This window comes from Lissotriton vulgaris, chromosome 11, assembly GCF_964263255.1.
Source record: "Lissotriton vulgaris chromosome 11, aLisVul1.2, whole genome shotgun sequence".
Taxonomy (NCBI): domain Eukaryota; kingdom Metazoa; phylum Chordata; class Amphibia; order Caudata; family Salamandridae; genus Lissotriton; species Lissotriton vulgaris.
The window spans coordinates 132,339,603-132,357,905 of NC_141699.1; the positions used below are offsets into that span (position 1 = coordinate 132,339,603).

Genomic DNA, 18,303 nt, shown 5'->3' on the forward strand with positions numbered 1-18,303 from the left:
AGAAACCAAGGACTGTGACTAGAAATCATTGATTCAAATCAAAAACAAAGCCAGGAAAACAAATGGAACTGAGAAACAGCCTGTAGGAAAGCCCTCATCTTACTGTTTGGAGTTACTACCCACATGCAGGTTATGGACCTCATGCAAGGCCTCAGAATGCAAACGTAGAGAAGGCCATATGTGTCAGAATAAAGTCCATTCCATCATCTTACCACCTGTCTATACAGAGAGGTATTACACCAGCACACCAAGTGTATAAGGTGACTATAAGCACTATTTGGGAATGTGTTCTTAGCTCTACTGTTCATAATGAGGGCTAAATTAATACAATGAACTAATTTTATGTCCTCAATAAATTAAACATTCACCATTTGTATCTCAAAGATATTCTCACAAAACAAAACATCTGCTCTAGGACTGAATCTAAATGACCAAAATCTCTGCTATCCTTGGAATCCCATCTGAAAGTCATCAATTTAAAAGGTATATTTAGAATTTTTCTTTAAAGTTATTCTTGTTTGTTCAAGTAGTGCTCATAACATTTTATTAAACGACCCCAACATTTTAGAAACTTACAACAAACCTTTAGAACGTTTAATTAAACAAGCACATTACAAAAATAAATATGAAAGTTATTTGGGACTCTAGAAATGATTCATTTGACAAGCATATATTACACAATCACAATTTAATGGCAAGGTCAGAGCCCTTGGGATGAGAAGAGATAATGGCAGCTTTACCCATCTATAAATCCAGTACAACAGTGGCCTTGAATACTGCATGATACTGGATGCCTTCCACTCAATCTCATTCCACTGTAGAAGTGACATTTGAAATTCCTCTTTCAAACAACTTCGTAAAACAATTTGAGAAAATTACAATTTGCACTGACCCACACCCAGCCGTCCTGATCATAAGAAACCAATTACTAGTGATGGAGCAAGGATTTGCACGTAAAGCGACTTGCTCACATTCAAGAACCTGACATAACAATAATGTCATTAACCAACCCGTTTTGTCCTTAATATTGCACTTTCACACAACACGCGGGTGTCCCAGAGATGCTTGCCTATATGTCTATTAATCATAACGAAGCTTGCATACTACAGAATCGCTGCTTTGCAGAAATCCAGTCTGCGCATGCGTCGGTCATACCCATGTGATGTGACGCACTCGTAGTTCTGGAGGGATTTTTTCCCACATGCGCATTATTGCTAAAATGGCAGCTTTGTCTTTAACATGCTCTCCGCTTGCTACTGCCGCTTTTGCTCAGCTGTCTATTTCTGCCTAAAACCCTAATGCTATAGATATTATAAAGTAAGGGGTGCAGTGTAGCTAATCATGGTGTACAGTGTATTCATTTTTTCTGTGTTTCTAATTTGTTTTCGCTTACTTTTCATGTACCGCGTATCTGTGGGCCAGGGAGTGGGGAGCCACTCCATCTTTGAAACCCATGTCACCCTAATCACGTGATGAGGGAAAAGCCGAACTGTGCAGAAGTGAAACCAAGCCAGATGGCTTCTGAAGCTGAGACGCGCCTGGGAAAGTCACCCTTGCACCGGGAGACGATTTCGGCTGTACCTAAAATTGATACAAATGTACATATTTTATGTGTGTCCTATTGTATTACACCTTCCACATGCCATGGGAACTGGAATGTAAGGGGTGGGTACGAAAATTAAATATTCATTGTGGGAACACAAAATTTTAGGTGGTGACAATGACCTAACCACCTCTCTTGACCAATCCAAAGTTGGGGATCCTGTCACTTGCAACATTTGTGGGTGGTCTAGGGACCCGAAAATAGTATAACTAGCCTAGTTTTAGCTAGAGAAGTTGTCCGACTTGTCCGAGTAGCTGACCTGTCACCGACCCTACGAACTCTATAGGTGATTGATACAGAGAGCTGCGGAGCACTCTGTCCGTAATTTCCACAAACTCCAAGGGGTGGAATAGTCTCAAGTGCTGGCGAAGCACTTTGCTGGGAGATTCGAGAACCCAATCGGGGTTACTGGCAGATTCCGTGCAGAGAGGGAGTAGCGCAGGCGTTGCATCCGAAGCTGCAGGTGTTGGTCGTGCCATTTGGTGAGCCCAGTCCCGATCCAAATCCTGAGGGGTATCCTGTCCTGACTGTCCATGAGCTGTACCTGCTCGCCTACTGGCATCCTACGTCCTTGAGGGTCCTGCTCCTCGCCTTTTCCCAAACTGACCCGTGGCCAGGGTTAGTCTTCATTCCCATCCTAGGTAATTATAATCGTGGGTGTTCGTCTATTTATTCTCTTTCCTTCTTTTCCTTTTAATAAAGCATTCTTGCCCATGGCATTTTCCCTGTCATCTTCAAAGACTTACATGCAAACTGTTTATTAGCTATGTTCCATTTTTTCCTTACCTGTAGGACATTATTGAAACGGTTTACTTAAATTAGTGTGATCTAATGTTTCTTGTGTTTAGAATCTATGTTTAAATTAGCAGTTAGACTAAGATCAGTTTGAAACACTTGTAGGAATTTAGCAATCCACTGACTAACATGTTTTAAACTCACTTGCCTTAGTATAAGCCTGAAAACTGAATAGCATGTTCCCTGTTACCCTTACCCTGTAGTTTTCACTCGCACTCAATGGTACTTGCTCTTATTCATAGTTACATTATAGTCATAATCCTGATTATTGATATTCTAATCTGTATCAATTTTATTCTCATGGCATTTGGATTTTAAACTTACTATATAAAGTCTTTAAACCCTTCAGGTGTCTGTGGTTATTACAAGAGGTATAAAGTGTTAATAAATGTATAAGGTATATTTGCTAGTCTTATCTCTTATCCACTGATAGCTCCTGATCTATCGGAACCATAGGTACCTATGTCAAGGTGGTAAGTCAGGTATTCTGGTAATAGTGGTAAGAAAAACACATTTGAATTACTGATGGTGTCGTGTAAACTCGCCCGATTCACGAAAACACAGTCCTTAGCACGTCATGGGCCCAATGCGTGTAAATTGGTAAATCAAGGAGTCGAGTGACCTGCGCGCTCTATCAGTAATTTTCTGGTAGCAGAGGATGGTTAGGACTAGTTAAGATAGGTAGATAAGATAGTTTTGATGAAATTGTGAAAAATAAAATGTGCTGCTAAAATGTATTGCTGCTAAAATAAGTTTCCTATTATTGCATTTAAATGTTATAAAGGTTTTTGAAATAAGATTTATGAATTGCTGCTATATTATTGCATGTAATTAACATAATTGTCCGTGATTGTTTTATGTTGTATGGAATCCCCAGGGAAATAGAATAGCAAGTGGTGAGTAGAATCCACTTGACTGTGAGGTCACTGGCTGGGAGGGAGATTAGTGCACGGTTAGGCAGAACTGGAAGCGCTAACTAGGATTTTCCTGAATGAAATATTGAATAAATGATAGCTACGAGTCCACTGTTAAAACTCCCGTTGTGATATCACCTAGTAAGGGTCACATGCGGGAGGAGTAATAGGTTCTTCGGAGCTTGAGTGATAGCAGAGGAGTCCACTGGTGAAACTTTTGACGAAAAAGAAAGACCAGATTGCGCTAAATGCAATAAATAGGATAATATCTTTTCTGCTGGCGTCTCTATAGGGTGTAAAGCACTAGAGATGCACCATGCGCAAAAACGCTTCCACTTGAGACGATAAGTTTTTAATGTACTCTGGGCTCTTGCCTTCTCTAAAATGTTTCGGCAGTCCTGAGGAATTTGGAGATGTTCGAATTCTAGGAAGTTAGGAGCCATGCGTGCAATTTCAGCGATTGAGGATCTGGGTGAAGTACCTGACCCTCGTTGCGTGACAGTAGCTTCGGAGTTACCCGCAGCTTGATCGGTGGCTCCTGAGAAAGTAGCATGAGTTCCTGAAACCAATACTGGCGAGGCCACTTGGGAGCAATGAGGAGCAGGCGCCAACTCTCCATCTTCATTTTGCGCACCACTCGTGGAATCAGAGGAATCGGAGGAAAAGCGTATGCATAGGTCCCTGACCATCGCATCGAAAGGGCATTCCCCCTTGACCCCTGTTCAGGGTATCTGCTGGCGTAGTACCGGCATTTTTTGTTCTGTTGGGTTGCAAATAAGTCCAACTTCGGCTTGCCCCATCTCTGAAACACATAGATTAACTGGTCGTTGTCCAGTTTCCACTCGTGGCAATCTGACAAGGTTCTGCTCAGTTTGTCTGCCAAGGTGTTGTAGAGGCCTCTGACGTGCTCCACCTTGAGAGTTATGTTGTGAACTGTTAACCATTTCCATAACTCTTGGGCTTGTTTGGATAACGTTGCTGACCTCGTTCCTCCCTGCTTGTTGATATAAAACATGCTTGTGGTGTTTTCCGTTCTGACCAGGACCGAGGATCCTACTATCCTGGGGAGGAACGCTTGAAGAGACAGGCAAATGGCTTTCAAATCTAGACTGTTGATGTGGCATTTTTTGTGTTGTTGAGACCATTTTCCTTGCACTTGCAGGTCCTGGAGATGACCAACCCAGCCCTCCATGGACGCATCCGTCGTCAGAATAAAATCCGGAGGAGTCTGCAAGAATGAGAGCCCCTGTTCCAGATTGTTGATCTGAGACCACCATTGGAGTGCATGCACCATCCTGTTGGTGATTGTGATGGTGTCCTCGAATGAACCTGTCGCTTGATGCCATTGACAGTGTAGCTCCTCTTGCAGTGGCCGCATCTTTAGACGCGCCAATGGAATGAGGTTGATGGCTGAAGAACACATCCCCAGAAGTGATGCAAATAGGCGAACTGAAAGTGACCTTCTTCTTGACAGTTTTTTGGCCAACGCCTGCAGTCGGAGCTGCCTCTCTCGAGATAAGAATGCCTTGCATTCCACTGTGTCCAAGCAAGCTCCTAGGAACAACAGGTTTCGTTTTGGATCCATTTGAGATTTGTTTTTGTTGATTGTGAGGCCTAGCGATGTGAAGAGATTGCGGCATACTGTAATGTCGGATCTCACTTTGGCCTCTGATGGACCTTTGACTAGCCAGTCGTCCAAATACGGGAAGACCTGCACTTTTGCTGCCCGAAGAGCTGCTGCCACAGGAGCCAGGCACTTTGTGAAAATCCTTGGGGCCGACTTGAGGCCAAATGGGAGAACTTTGAACTGATAATGGGCGCCGGCCACCGTGAAACGGAGGTACCTTCGATGTTTTGGGTGGATTGGGATGTGGAAGTATGCATCTTCCATGTCCAAGGAAGCCATGTAATCTCCCTCGTTGAGGCAACTGAGAATGTCCGAGAGGGTGACCATTCGAAATCCCTGCTTCTTGAGATATTTGTTCAGATTGCGCAGGTCTAGGATCGGTCGCCATTCCCCTGTTTTCTTTTTTATGAGGAAAAAACGGGAATAGAAACCTGCCCCTCTCTGATGATTTGGAACTTTCTCTATTGCATTTTTGAGAAGCATAGCGTGTACTTCCTTGAACAATAAGTGAAGACGAGGGGGAGGGGGACCCCTGGGTGGAGTTGTTGGAGGTTTGGTGATGAACTCTAGGGTGTGACCATGCTGGATCAAGTCTAACACCCACCGATCCGTTGTTATATTCTGCCATTGCTGTTGGAAGGCAGATATCTTCGCGCCCACGGGAAGGTAAGGGATTGGAGGTGGCGCCCAATTGTTCTCACTGTTTCTTGTGACTGTCTCGTCCTTGGTTGTTTGCACGCCTTCTTCCTCCTTGGCGAGAGAAACCAGCCGATCCAGATTGTCTAGAAGAGGACTGATAGTTCTGGCGGTATTGTTGTTGATATTGCCTGCCTTGCTGGTAATAACTTCCTCTGGACGAATAACCTCGTCCTCTTGCTCCTCTGAACGATCCTCTTTTATATTGCAATGATCCTAGTGACTTTGCAGTATCTGTGTCAGTTTTAATCGTTTGGAGAGCCTCATCGACATGCTTCCCAAAGAGGGACTCTCCGTCATGTGCCATGTCCAGTATTTTCAATTGAACTTCTGGACGAAATATAGTGGCTTTTAACCACCGTTGACGTCTCAGGACAGCTGCCCCAGCCAACTGTCTGAAATTCGTATTTGCCATATCTAGAGCGTAATCGATGGATTCCTCCGCTGCTCGCTCTCCTTCCATTAGAATTTTCCTGGCTTCTTGCCTTTTGTCCTCTGGCAACAGCTCTATGAAGCCAGCCATTTCTGACCACATTTGGCGATCGTAGCGCCCAATAATCGCCATTGAATTTGCTATCCTGATGGATGCTGCAGCCATAGTGGAAAACTTTTTCCCAATAAGGTCTAAGCGTCGCCCCTCTTTATCCGGTGGAGTAGAAATAGGGGTAGCTGGGTTCTTTGACCTTTGCTGCGCCTCCTGAGAGATTACCGAATCCGGGCGTGGATGACCAATAAGGCACGCCAGACTAGAGAACGGAGAACGATATTTCTTTTCTATTCTTGGCAACACAGCAGGCACAGATGCAGGGTTTTTCATTATTTTTATGCCTTCCTTCCAAATATACTCAATAATGGGAATGGCTCTAGATATCTTTCTTGTTTCCTCTTTAAAGTCATGGAGAAAACACTCCGTTTGCTCCACTGTAACCGAGAGCTTAAACCTGGTTGATGCTCTCTGCATCAGGTTGTGAAAACCACCTACATCTTCAGGCGGTGAATCTGAATGTTGTGGAGTTGGAGGGGATGGCATGGGTATAACGTATTCATCCCATGGGTCTGATGAAGGTACGTTAGGCAACTCTCCATCTTCTACCTCCTCATCTGATGACGTATCCGGAGTTTGCGGAGGCAAGACCGCTTGCGGAGTTTCCACGACTGGAGAAACCGGTGGATGTTGCTGAGGAGGAACTGCAGTATCAGATTGAGGCACTTGTGGTGGAAAACGCTGCTTGTAATCCGCCAGCATAGCCTGTAAGTCTTGTATCAAATTAGGCGGCAACTGAGTGACTTCCGGGACCCTAGGCCGTCTCTGATGGTCCAATGTATGAGGCACTATGATATCCTCCTGGTAGTAGTGTTCAGCGTAGGATTCGTCTTCATCATCATCTTGGCACTTGATGACGAGTTCGGATGGGTGACGTGCCACACCAAAAGCACCCTCATCATCATCGTCTTCAAAGTCATCTTCTTCATCATCAGCATAAGATTCTAGAAGATGAGAGGGCATAAGTGGTGATATATATGCACCTTGTTGTCTCTTGTAAGACACGAGTTGAAAGTTTTTTGTCGCTATTGGCGTACAAAAGGCCTGATTCCCAGCGATAGGCTTTAGTAGAGCTGATCCCTTCGGTCTTAATGGCCCCGGTGACCAAGGTGCATCCACCTGCTGATAAGATGCCGTAGTCGACGGATTCATCGTAGACGAGATCGACGACGAGGGCATCGTCGACGATAGACTTGCCGGCGACGGGACCGTCGTCGATGGGCTAGACGTCGACGGAGCCACCGTCGACGGGATGGTCGTCGACGGGGTAACTGAAGACGGGCTCGTCGTCGACGGGATAGACGTCGATGCTTTCTTCATCGACGAGGCAGTCGTCGACGGCGGCGTCGACGACTTCGTCGACGGGCTCTTCTTGGATGACGAATTTTTCGATGATGGCGTCCTCGTCGACGAGACGTCCACAAGAGTTCTTTTTGTCACAATACAAATCTTTGTAGACACAATCGGAGTAGTAATGGATGTAGTGGATATCATATCCATAGAAGAAGAGGTTGAAGTAGAGACAGTAGTCACTGGAGAGGAGACAGCAGAAGTCTTACTCACAGTTTTCTTTGCCGGATCGTTGGTGGCTGAGGCTCCAGAGACAGAATGTTTGGATCTCTGTGAAGAGCCTGAAGTAGAGTGGGAGGTTTTAGTATGCTTTCTCCCCTCACTTGTCTTATCCTCTAGAGACCTCGCCCTCTTGCTAGAAGTAGAGGCTCTGTCATCATCATCCGTGGAAGAGGATTTAAGCCACAAAAGGACTCTGGCCTCCCTATCCCTTAAGGTCTTAGAAGGGAAGGTAAGGCAGATCTTACAGTTTTTTGCCTCATGCTTGGGATAAAGGCAATAAATGCAGTCCTTATGCTGGTCATCCACATGGACCCTCTTCTTCTCGCAGGTTCTGCAAGGTCTAAACAAGGCCTTCTTGTCAGACATATTGAAGCTTTGAAGAAAAAACTGAGTCAAGACTCAGGGAGACTCCCTTCCACACGACGTGCGGTGAAAATCTGAGGAGAGCTGGCTCTGCAGGGAAGGTTCTAGAGGGTGCTGTAAGCTGATTGGTTGGACCAAAGACTTTGGTCCTTTTAGCATAATGATGTAGATAGGCTACTATAATATGGGCCTCAGGCCTTTTTCTAGGGCCTACTACTACAGAGTGCTTTTGGCACTGCTTTTTTATTTACCGTGGGACTCCCGCCTCGACGACGGGGAATGATTCAGGCATGTGAATCTATGAAAGATACCCCAATACTGGATAAGTAGCAGGTTCTCTAATGCTCGTAGAACAAGTTACTTACCTTCGGTAACGATATATCTGTAAGAAACATTAGTTAGTGTTAGATTCCTTACCTTAGAATATCCCCAGGCGTCAGTCTGGATCCGGAAACTTTTGCGTAGCAGTACCCCTGCGCGTCGGTAGGCGTCGTCTGCAGGCGTCCCCTGCGGCTCCGCGTCCGTCGTCGGCGTCGTGCGCCGTGATGACGTCGCTGGAGTATATAGACGCCGCCTCCGCGCGCGGACGTCAGTTCTTTGTACACAGCTTTTCCGCGCCAGAAAACGCAGAGTCATGAGAGAACCAACACTGGTGCCATTTGAAACCAGGGCCCTGGAAGGGATGTCCTTAACCCTAGGTATCAGTTCGCAGAACGGGGAGGATGGGTGGGTTCGGTAAGGAATCTAACACTAACTAATGTTTCTTACAGATATATCGTTACCGAAGGTAAGTAACTTGTTCATCTGAAAGAAACACGTTAGTGTTAGATTCCTTACCTTAGAATAGATACCCCAGCAATACCAACCCCGGTGATGGGTCTGCGAACCAATACATTCCTACACCAGAAAGTCCTGGAGGACAGAACGGCCAAAGAAGCCATCCCTCCGGACTTGACTGTCCAGGCAGTAGTGCCTCGCAAAGGTGTGCAGCGAGGCCCACGTAGCCGCCTGACAAATGTCCTGCAAAGGGACTCCCCGGCCCAGGGCAGTAGTAGTAGCCGTGGCCCGAGTGGAATGGGCCCTCAGCCCATCAGGAGGCTCCTTCCGAGCCAAAGAGTAGCACGCTTTGATGCACAGAACGACCCACCGAGAGATGGTACGTTTACACACCGCCCGTCCCTTCTTCGCACCCACGTAGCCAACAAACAGTTGGTCATCCACCCGGAACTGGCGTGTGCGATCCATATAAAATGAAAGCGCACGTTTTGGGTCCAGACGATGGAGCCGCTCTTCATCCTTTGAAGGATGCGCAGGCGGGAAGAAGGAGGGGAGGGTGATGGACTGCCCAATGTGAAAAGCAGAAACTACTTTGGGCAGGAAAGAAGGTCTAGTCCTTAGAACCACATTGTCAGGATGAATGGACAGGAAAGGAGGTTGGACAGAAAGAGCCTGGAGCTCACTCACTCTCCTGGCAGAGGTGATGGCAACCAGGAAAGCCGTCTTTAAGGTCAGGAGACGGAGAGGACAAGAATGAAGGGGCTCAAAGGGAGCACACATCAAAAAGGTCAGAACCAGGTTCAAGTCCCACTGAGGCATCACAAACGGAACAGGTGGATACATGTGTGTGATGCCCTTCAAGAATCTCGTTACAATCGGGGACTTGAACAAAGAAGGCTGATTAGGAAGCCTTAGAAAGGCTGAAAGGGCAGAAAGGTAGCCCTTGATAGTGCCCAGAGCAGAGCCCTGCTGGGCAAGAGAAAGAAGAAACAGAAGAACCTCTGAAAGAGGGGCAGAAAGAGGATCCACAGCCTTTGCTGTGCACCATGCCACAAATCTGTTCCACCGACAGGCGTATACCGACTTAGTGGAGGGACGCCTGGCTGCCAGAATTACATCACAGACTTCAGGAGGCAAGTCAAATGGCCTCAACTGCCGCCGCTCAATCTCCAAGCATGGAGGTGGAGACTGGACAGGTTCGGGTGGAGGACCGTCCCCTGCTGCTGCGACAGAAGGTCCTCCTGAAGGGGCAGGCGGATCGGGGGACCGACTGACATGCTGAGTAGCTCGGGATACCAGTACCTACGAGCCCAGTCCGGAGGCACAAGGATAACTTGGGCCCGGTCGCGCCTGATCTTCTTCAGCACTCTGGGCAGAAGTGGTATAGGCGGAAAGGCGTATAACAGACCGCAACTCCACTCGCGCCGAAAGGAGTCGCCGTGCGAGTGCCGTCTTGGAAACTCCAACGCGCAGAACTGATGACATTGCGCGTTCTCTTCTGTGGCGAATAGATCTAACCAAGGCTCTCCCCACTGCTGAAAGAGGCCTTGCGCCATGTCCGAGTTCAGACGCCATTCGTGATCCATCGAGCACCGACGGCTGAGTTCGTCCGCCCTGGCGTTCAGAGAACCTGCCAGGTGTTGAACCGTCAAAGTCACGCCCTGACGTTCCAGCCACTGCCAGAGGCGCAGAGCCTCCTGGCAAAGGGTCCACGACCCCACTCCGCCTTGTTTGTTGCAGTACCACATGGCGGTGGTGTTGTCGGTGAACACTTGCACTACACTCCCGTTGACAAAGGGGAGGAATGCCTTCAGTGCTAGACGAATCGCCCGCAGCTCCAACAGGTTGATATGGAGCCGGGACTCCGCCGGAGACCAGATGCCTTTGATCTCCGCCCCTCCCAAGTGGCCACCCCAGCCCTGGAGGGACGCGTCCGTCACGACAACGTGCTCCGGTTGGGGAAGGGAGAGGGATCTGCCTCCGACCCAATCGCGGTCCGTAAGCCACCACTGCAGTTGTCTCGCAGTGCCCTCCGAGATCAAGACGTGGTCGGACAAGTTGCCCTGATGCTGGGCCCACTGAAATTTCAGGTCCCACTGCAGAGCCCGCATCCGCCACCGGGCGTGATGCACCAGAAGGATGCAGGAAGCCATCAGTCCCAGCAGCCGCAGCGTCAACCTGATCGAAACCCGGGATAGCGGCTGAAAGATGGGAATCAAAGCCTGTATATCCCGGACCCGCCGTTCCGGAGGATAAACCCGAAACTGCACCGAGTCCAGAACTGCTCCGATGAAAAGGAGCTTTTGAGAGGGACACAGGTGTGATTTCGGCACATTGATGGAGAACCCCAGGTCGTGCAAGAGGTCTGCCGTCATCTGAAGGTGGTGGACGACTGTCTGGGGCGAGCCCGCCTTCAACAACCAGTCGTCTAGGTAGGGGAAGACTGAAACCCCTAACCTGCGCAGATGGGCTACGACCACCGCCATCACCTTTGTGAACACCCGTGGGGCGCTGGTAAGGCCGAAGGGAAGCACGATAAACTGAAAGTGCTCCTGGCCTACCGTGAACCGCAGGTAACGCCGGTGGGCCGGCAGGACGGGGATGTGAAAATACGCATCCTGCAAGTCCAACGCTACCATCCAGTCTTGTGGGTCTAGAGCAGCCAAGACCTGAGCTAACGTCAACATCTTGAACTTCTCCTTCCGGAGGAAGCCGTTGACGTTCCTTAGATCCAAGATAGGACGTAGGCCCCCCTTGTCCTTCTTGGGTACCAGAAAGTAGTGGGAATAGCAACCACGCCCTACTTCTGGCCCAGGAACGCGCTCGATGGCCCCCTTGGCCAAGAGGGCCGTAACTTCCTCCTGCAGAAGTGTCAAGTGGTCCCCCGACACACGGTGGTTCTGGGTGGCATGGCTGGAGGAGTAGTCTCGAAGGGGAGGGAGTAGCCCCTTCGGACGAGTTGCAGCACCCACTTTCCGATGTAATTGTGCGCCAGTGAGCGTGGTGATGGCGAACCCTGCCACCCACCGGCGTCACATGGGGCCGAAAGCACGGACTAGGAGGATTTGGAGGCAGATGCTGCGGGGGGAGGTGTGGCCTGACCCCGCCGCTGACCCCGACCGCCTCCACGGCGGTTTCCACGGCCGCCACCGCGTTGAAAGGACTGTTGCGGTGCGTGGCTGGCAGCGCGTGTGGGGACGCCCCTTCCTTGGCCACGAAAGGGGCGAAACGAACACGTTTGCTGGCGCTGGGTCGAAAGACCCAAGGACTTTGTCCGTGACCCTGGAGTCCTTGAAGCGTTCCAGCGCGTGGTCCGCCTTGTCACCAAAGAGGCGACAGCCATCGAACGGCATGTCCATCAAGGTATTCTGGACGTCTGCCGAAAAGTTGGCGGATCTCAGCCAGGCGTGGCGACGAATCGCCACCGTCGTTGACATAGCTCTGCCCAGCGAGTCGGTCGTATCAAGACCACACCGTATGGAATATTTAGCTGCGTCTCGGCCCTCAGCCACAGCCTTGCCGAGCTTCGCACGCATCTCCATGGGGCATTCTGGCAGCACTTCCGCGACCGTGTCCCACACAGAGTGGGTATAGCGGCCCAAGAGGCATGCGGTGTTGCAAGACCGCAGTCCCAGGCTCAGGGACGAGAAGACCTTCTTGCCATACTGGTCATACCTCTTGGATTCCCGATCGGGCGGGGCCGACGGGAATGCAGTCTGGGAGGTAGAGGCCTGGATCACCAGACTCTCGGGAGTGGGATGGGCGGACAGGAATTTGGGGTCGTCCGGACAAGGACGGTGGCGTCTGGCCACGTTCCGATCTACAGGCGAACCTGAAGCGGGCCTGGACCACGTGCCCAACAGAACGTCTGACAAGGCTTCGTTAAACGGCAGCAGAGGCTCCTGTGGGCATGACTGCGGTTTGAAGACCTCAGTGAGGATGTTAGGCCTCACGGCCGCGACGGGGAGCTCAAGGTGTAAGGCCTTGGCAGCCCTCATCAGCACCACTGAATATGCAGCTCCCTCCACCGACTCCACAGAAGGAGGAGAGATAAAACCAGGGTTAGGAGAGTCGTCCAGACCACTGGCATCCCCCAAATCACCTGTCCAGTCCGGGTCATACTGGCATTCACGTGACAGAGGGTCCTCAGACCCCTCCCAACCTTCCCCGTACTCTTCATCATCTCCATACTTGGAGTCAACGATGTAGACCGGCTCCTCGGGGTTCAAAGGCCCCATCGGCGTCGAGCGCGGCGTCGATCGACGCCGGTCCGACTCCGCGTCCGGATTCGGGGAAGGAATGGGGACGGCGCCGCCCGCAGCCGGCACAGGAGAACCGGCGCCGCGCGGGGGCGGCATCGGGGGTAACCCCGATGGAATCGGCGCCGTACCAGCCGGCAGGCCAGCCGGCGTCGACCCCGAAGGCCCTTGCGGCGCCGGGGTCGGAGCCGTCGGCGGCACCGGGGCCGGAGCACCCGATGGCGTCGAGCCAGGGACACCCGGCCCGCTAGGGTCCTCGGACGGCAGCACTGGGCCCGAAGGCGCCGTAGGCCCCGTCGGAGAACTGAGCGCCCTCATGGCCATGAGGAACGCCTCAATCTCCTCAGGCGTCGCACTGTGCCCAGGGACCGGAGGGTCTGGGGCAGGCCGCGCCGGCGACTCTCGCGGAGCCGCGGAGTTGGGGTTACCCGAACCCCCGGCCGCGTCGCGCGAGCGTACGATGACGACGCCCCGACTTCTTGTGTTTCTTACCTGATGAGCCCGACGAATGGTGACGACTTCCGGAGCGCTCGGCGCGGCTCCGCGACCGCTCCCTCGAACGCTCCCTGGACCTCCGGCCGGACCGAGACCGCTCCCGACGCGGGGCCGACACCCGGTGTTTCTTTCAGATTGAGAGGATAGGCAGAGAGGTCTATCCGAAGTGAATGAAAAGTAGACACAAGTAGTTTACTTGCAGTGAGAGAAAAACTTTTTTCCTCTTTAAAACCCTCAAGCACTGTGGCGAAAGTTATACGTTGTTAACTAAATTAAGCAATTCAAAGTCTCCGCTACCTTGTGAAGGAGGGAGTCGGTCGCAAGGCTGCACTGACGTCACTCCGTGCCACGCTGGTATTGGTTGAGCCAGCGGGTGTGTAGCGAAGCTAGAAATTGTAAGGGAGGGGTGAGTGCCGAAGAGTGAGACCGTGTCTCGCGAAGGGGCCGCGCACCCATTGGTCAGGAGTATTTGCAACCTCTGTGCTGATTGGTTGCTGTGAATTGAAAGACGGGCTAGCATTGGAAGAACCTTAGTAAACACAATTAATCAATCCGAGCTTGAAGACAGTTTGGAGAGGTGTATGTGGTATCCTGAATTCTTACCTGATCCGAAAAATCTAGGTTTTTATAAGGAGCAGATGCTAAGAGGTAGACCTTACAATATGTACGAAAGCAAGAGAAAAATGTCATTTGCCGAAAAGATTAAGAACTATTTCAAGAAAGACAAGCCCATCAGAACAAGAGAGGGTGTAATCATTCCACCACCTAATACTCCCGCATCATTTATGATATTTGACAAAGGGTATCATACCTGTGTATGGTTGGAAAATTGGGTAAAGTATACTGAAGATGACGAAGTCTTAGCATTTCCCCTCAATGGTACCTTTAATGGTAGAATCCTGTTTAACTTAAGGACCCGAATGAATGAACTACACCCCAGACCCAGATTAACGCAATATGAAGCTTTAGAGGAATGGGAGATTGAGGCTCTAGAGCGAGACAGACCCCGAATGGATAAGGGAGTGAGCAAATGGTACCCAAAATTGCAGCGGGAAACCAAGGAGAAAAAGATGAAACAGTGGAGACAGAATATGATGGTTGAAGGATTATTTCCAATGTTTGGGGTAACTGAAAAAGGGGGAGGAAAAAGGACAGAGAAAACCTGACATTTAATGGCTATGGGGGACTCAGAGGATGAATACCTGGAAGATTTGCTAATGAAAAATCCATCTCCCTATGCTGAAGAGTCTGGGCCCCTAAGCTCGAAAAATCAATTTTTCCGACATCCTAGAAGTAGAAGAGCCAGTGAGACCGATGTAGCCGGTACCGGTAGCAAAGTCAGTGGTAGTGATGGATTCTGTAGGCCTGGCACAGCGGCCACAAATTACCGACCCTTTGATGATGAACGACCAGGTTTGGCAATCCCAACTGCCCCGAGTATATACCCTCCATTAGTACCCCAAGTAATGCATGACAACTCAATGGAAAGGGTTTTGCACGAACGAGAAAAAGAAGCATTGATTAAACAGCGAAATGAACTAATTCAGACTATAGCTCAGATAAATCCCAGTCCTGAAGCATTGACAATTCCAGTCACTATTGGTCCAGTTGTTCCTCTTTATGGGGATAGACAGGCTAGTCCAAGAACTCCAGTATTACACCGATTGTAGCACCGCCGAGAAAAGAGTCGCTCATAGTTGATGATCAGGCAAGTGAATGTGAGTCTGTGATCTCCCTGATGGACCTGCCCATAAGGGAACCAGGAACCAGTGTACCACGGTCGGGAAATCAGACTAGGGCCAAAGAAGTCCTAATTGAAACAGCTTCAGGGACCCGGAGTGCCACAGTAGTGACTCCGGAGGAACTAGATCGATGGACCCGAGAAATAGAAAAAGAAACTCCCAGCCCAAACCTTTAGATATCTACAAACTAAGGATAGAAATGGAGGAACTAATAGCCGGAAATGTGGGATTAGACAGATTGAATACTCTTAGTGAGGAGGAGTTACTGTTTATAAGCAAAAGCCTTACCCGAAACACCAGAGTGTTCCATGAGAAACTAATGGACACTGCAGCCAATATGGGAATAGATGTTAGCAAATCCAAAGTCTTACAAAAGCCCTACAGAGCCGAATTTTCAGATAAAGACCTGGAGAACATGAATGTGTTAGGAAAAAAAGGTACAGATAAAAGAATTGTTTAATTTGCTGCAGAAATGGGGGGACTTAGAGAAATGGAAAACCAGGTGGGCAAAGAAAAAGGAAGATAGTAAGGCCAGACCAAAGACTTCTGAATATGTCTTACAAGAAGTTGACAAGGCAGAAAAATTGTGTCCAATGAGAGAAGTACCAGGTGGGAAATATGTACATGTCCCATGGTCCCGACAGGATATTGTGTCCTCTACTAATGATTTCCCAAAATTAAGAGAGAAACCCGTAGAATGGTATAGGCAGGTAGAGCGATTTGTTAAGGTCCAAAAATGTCTCCTGAAGGACCTGGATGGGTTCTTTGACATTGTAGTACCTGTAGATTTGTGGACAGAATGCAAAATTGCTGTAGATTGGCCTAGTGAAGAATATGAGAGAGACTCCAGAACCGGAGCTCCCTCGCAGATGTAAAGAGAAAGTATGATAAAGTCATACAATACCTAAAAGAGAAAGTGCCAGCAAAGGAAACTGATTGGACCCGAATTGATAGAACTACCCAAAATCGTGATGAAACCGTGCACTCCTACTATGAACGATTACTACAGGTATTCAAAACCTACAGTGGAATCGATAATATTGAAATGAAGGATATGACCCATTTCATTTATCGATTCGTGTAGGGTTTGAGGCCTGAAATATCCCAGTGGATCAGAGATAATAAAATCTGTTGGCAGGGAAAACCCATAGATGAGGTCCTCAAGTACGCTAAGTACTATGAGGATGAGTTGGAGAACAAAAGAAAAGCCCTGAAGGAAAAAGTGATGTGGGCACAAGTAAAATTGGCTGAACAACAGGAGAAACAGTTAAGTAAAATGAATAATAATACTCAAAACACTACCTCTGGGGGAGGGGGAAAGCCTCGGGTAAAGATGAGTAAAGAAGAGGCCAAGAAGAAGTTTCCTTGCCACGGGTGCGATCAGATAGGGCACTGGAGAGACGAGTGTCCACAATTGCAGGCTGGTAATGCCCCCATAAATGGTTTAAATCCACAGGTGCAGAAAGAGGGGCCACGAAAGAGCCAGCAACAGGTAAAACAGCTCCTAGACCTAACTATAAGAATCAGGCTCAGCAAAATGAGGGGGTCGAGGTATGGGAAGGAGGGGATGAGAGAAATGCAGCAACTTCCTCTGTGATGAACCATACTGACGGGGCCTGAGGGGGGAGGACGAGGAGTGCGTGCTTGGCGCCTCCTTACCGGTAGACCAGACAGGGCCATACATTGAAGGAAAGGTTGAAGGAAATGATGTCACCTTTCTGTTGGACACTGGTGCTACCCGTTCTACTGTGAGAACAGTAGACGTTCCAAACCTACCCCTCTCGGGAGAAGCCATCCAAGTAGTGGGCGTTTCAAATCAGATAATAAGTACTCCAGTAACTGAACCAATGGAGATTTCTATAGGGAACTTTAAAGAAATGCACAGATTTGTTGTCTGTGACTCTAGTCTGTGAATTTACTGGGACGTGATTTGTTGTACAAAATGAACTGTACTATCTTTTGCACTCCAAAGGGCATCGAAATTCAGACCCCAGATGAAGATGGACTGTACAAATTAATGGTACTGAGGCCTGATACAGAAATTAAGACACTAACAATACAGGACTTACCGGAAGAGCTCCAACAAAAAGTGATACCAGATGTGTGGGATTTCACTGGGAGAGTTGTGGGATTAATGGCAAATGTGGACCCTGTTAAAATAGCCATTAAAACTAATGTTGTTTACCCGAAAACCAGACAGTATAAAATGAGTGCAGAAGTGAAAGCTGGAGTTGCAATTGATGTAAAAAGGTTGCTAGAGGCAAACATAATACAGGAAGTGATGAGCAGTCCTTGTAATTCACCCATAATTGGAATTAAAAAGCCTAGCGGAAAGTACAGGGTAGTACAGGACCTGCGAAAGGTAAACCAGATTGTTGTACCTTGCTGTCCTATTGTGCCGAACCCTGCAGTGATCTTGTACCAGATTCCATGGAATGCGGAATGGTTTACCGTTATTGACTTGTGTCACGCATTCTTTTCCATCCCATTACATCCAGACAGCATATTTCTTTTCTCATTTGAATTCGACAGTCATGTCTACGTCTGGAATCGTGTCCCTCAAGGGTACACAGAAAGTCCTTCGATTTTCAACCAGATTTTAAAAAGATGCCTTGAATCACTAATCCTGCCTAAAGAATCAGTTTTGGTCCAGTACATAGACGACTTTCTGGTGGCGTATAAAAGTCGGAACGACTGTGTTACTGACACCATTGCCTTATTGAATCATCTAGGCGAGGGAGGACATAAAGTATCACCTGACAAATTTCAGTTCTGTAAGAACTCAGTGAAATATCTGGGGCACCAGATAGAAAAAGGTATTCGAAGGGTCACTTCAGAAAGAATTAGAATAATACGAGATATGGAGTTATCTAGAACCCAGAAAGAAGTCAGAATGTTCCTAGGAGTTGTAGGGTA

At 48.7% G+C, this 18,303-nt stretch overlaps 1 protein-coding gene across 1 annotated transcript in view; it reads right to left on the bottom strand.

The window, feature by feature from the left end:
* Positions 1–18,303, bottom strand: part of DNAH10 (dynein axonemal heavy chain 10) — a 1,963,751-nt gene that overhangs the window by 181,575 nt on the left and 1,763,873 nt on the right. The gene's annotated exons all lie outside the window — the stretch shown is intronic.